This window comes from Triticum aestivum, chromosome 3B (genome assembly GCF_018294505.1).
Source record: "Triticum aestivum cultivar Chinese Spring chromosome 3B, IWGSC CS RefSeq v2.1, whole genome shotgun sequence".
NCBI lineage: Eukaryota > Viridiplantae > Streptophyta > Magnoliopsida > Poales > Poaceae > Triticum > Triticum aestivum.
Window position 1 is genome coordinate 53175116 of NC_057801.1, and position 2786 is coordinate 53177901.

At 48.4% G+C, this 2786-nt stretch overlaps 1 pseudogene; it reads right to left on the reverse strand.

Moving 5' to 3' along the window:
- Window positions 1-274: 274 nt before the first annotated feature.
- Window positions 275-1711, reverse strand: LOC123064690 (linoleate 9S-lipoxygenase 1-like; annotated as a pseudogene).
- Window positions 1712-2786: the final 1075 nt, after the last annotated feature.

Genomic DNA, 2786 nt, shown 5'->3' on the forward strand with positions numbered 1-2786 from the left:
TTGTTCTTTATGTATGTGTTCGATCAGGGTGTGTCTGTTCTTTTTGTTCCGAACCTGGGGCAACACATCTTTTGGAGCTACAATATGGGATTGCTAGTGTTATTTTGTACTTGTATAAGGGGTTTCTGCAAATTTCACAGGATGGGGGCGTCCGCACTCTATCCTGGGCATACATATTCCATCCAATGGCTATGATGTGGTTGGTGCAGCCGGAGTACTCCATGCTTGGGAGTACAGGATATGCTCTCCGAAGCAGCGCTCATAAGCGGGAACATCACAACATCGACTTCATTTATTGGCAAATGGAAGGGAACTTCATTTTACACAAAGAAAAAACATAATGTAGCCGGTAGGTTGTACATAGTAGCCGGCTACTACCACAACACTCTCAGCGACGATGGGAGGCGTCGCGCACACATTATTCATGGCATAGCATGCATGCACCGGAAATTCCCCCAGTGAAATTACGGTGCATGAAGAGACCTCCTCCTCGACCCCTCAGATGGAGATGCTATTGGGGATGCCCCTGGCAGTGAGCCCTTTGGCCTCACCCTTGTGGTCGGAGGTATTGGGGTAGAGTAGCATGTACGGAAACTTGGCCGGTCCCGTGCGGTTCTTCAGCTGTGGGTTCGCGTTCATGGCCACCACCTGTTTCTCGATGTCCTCCAACCTCGCGCCGAACCGCTTGAACGCCTCCAGCGCCCTGGCGTCGGACGTCCACTCCGGCGTATCGTGCTGCCCCAGGTAGAGCTCGTCGGAGGTATGCTTGGACAGTACCTCTATCAGCGAGATGCCGATGAGGGCGTGAAGCGGGCTGGTGATCGTGCGAAGGAATACCTTCTCCGGGTCACGCTCCAGCTCCGCGTACTCCTTGGATCCTGGCTCCGGCATAGGGCACCTACTCGCCGATGGCTTGTTGGGGTGGTAACCGGAGTAAGGGTACTGCCCGAAGTTGACGGCCGCGTGCAGCGCCGACCCGATCCAGGTAATGGTGGTGCAGGCCTTGACCAGCTCCGCCACCGTCTGCATGGTGGGCCACCACGCCGCGTCCTTGAGGTCGCCGTGACCGACCTCTCGCACCTCCTTCCACCATGCATGTAGCTCCATGTCCCCCTGGAGCACGCCGTCGCCTCGCCGGGGTAGTATATGGCCAGATAATCTGCCACCCACTGCTCGATTGCGTGCCAGACGGCCAGCCCGTCCGCCGCGTACGGGTAGTCCTCGATGAGCAACCGCACTTTGTACGGGCTCAATGGGTCCTCCACTGCCATGCCCCTGCAACACCAGATCTCTTGATTAATTGTTACCAACCATGCATGGTGTACATCGACTATTGACTGATCCTCGCATGCATTGAATCGATCGATTGTCCTGTTTAGAATTAGCTGTAGTTTAATATCCTACCCAGCCACCTCTTGATTAGATCGTTTGGAAGAGCTTGTTCGGTGAAGTTCCAGTTGTTGTAGGCGGCGGAAGACATGGGCATCGCGTGCTTGCCCGGGAAGATGGTACGCTCGATGACGCCGCCCTCGTTGATGAGCAGCTCCCTGTGGTCGACGAGGGTGGAGCTGATGAACTGGCAGGTGACTCCCCCGCCGAGGAACTGGGCGAGGCCGCTGTCGCCGACGGTGGCGTCCAAGTCGTTCAAGGCGAGCACGTCCCTGCGCATCAGAGTAACGGAGCCCTTCAAGTTGAGCACCCCCGCCAAACATCTTGGATATATATATATATATATATATATATATATATATATATATATATATATATATATATATATAGTGAGGAGTCTTGTGGTGTGGTGTGTGAGATCTTGGAGAGCAGCCAAGGCTATTTATAGATGGACGAAAGGGAGGGTGTGAGCTCCCGTTGGGCACTGTCACGTTGCACTGTAGATGCACACTAATATTTCCTGGGCTCATTATTAAGGTACGGAGACAAGATATCAATTGTGTTTTCATGATGATGCAACCACAAATGTAAAACAGAAGTTTCATCATCATGTGTCTTTTACGTGGAAATATGGGAACATGCAATCCGTTTCCGCTTAGGCTGGTCGTAGTGGGGAGTATCGTATACTAGTATCATGCATGTATCATGCATGTGATACTAGTGTATGATACTACATTTATAGCGTATAGTATCATAAAATAGTATTATATTTGGTTTCATTTATTACCATGCATGACACATAGTAATACACAATTTAATATGATATAGTATCATGATATGATATTCAACCCTCTCTTTCTTCATTTAATTCTATGACACCTCATCAAAATCGTTTAGTTTGCATGCATGATACTACCTATGATACTTCTATTACGAACAACCTTAGAGCCCGAGAAAGGACCAACCACGGAAGCTACCCTAGGCAGGCCAACCCCCCACACACAGAGCACCAATCCATTAACGCAACCGCCTATTTCCTCACAATGATATTAGCACAATGATGTCAGCAGTGACATAATCAAGCGAGAAAAGTTAGAATGTTATTTTTTGCGAGGCCAAAGTCAGACTATTTATTTTCTCCATGATTAATAACTAACACAAATGCGTGTATGTTGTAACGGGAGAAAACATTGAAATCTATCAATCATAGTTTTTTTTCCTTTTTTACAACAATCTATAAACCATATTTGGCCGAGTCGAGAAACTGTGTTATGGGAGAAAGAAAGATGAATGATTTGAGTATGTCGCAACTTGAGCTCGTGACATGGGGTATGATTAAAGGAGTATAAATCCCTAAAGCCCAATCTGTTGTCTTTCTTGGGTTTCGATATTTTTTT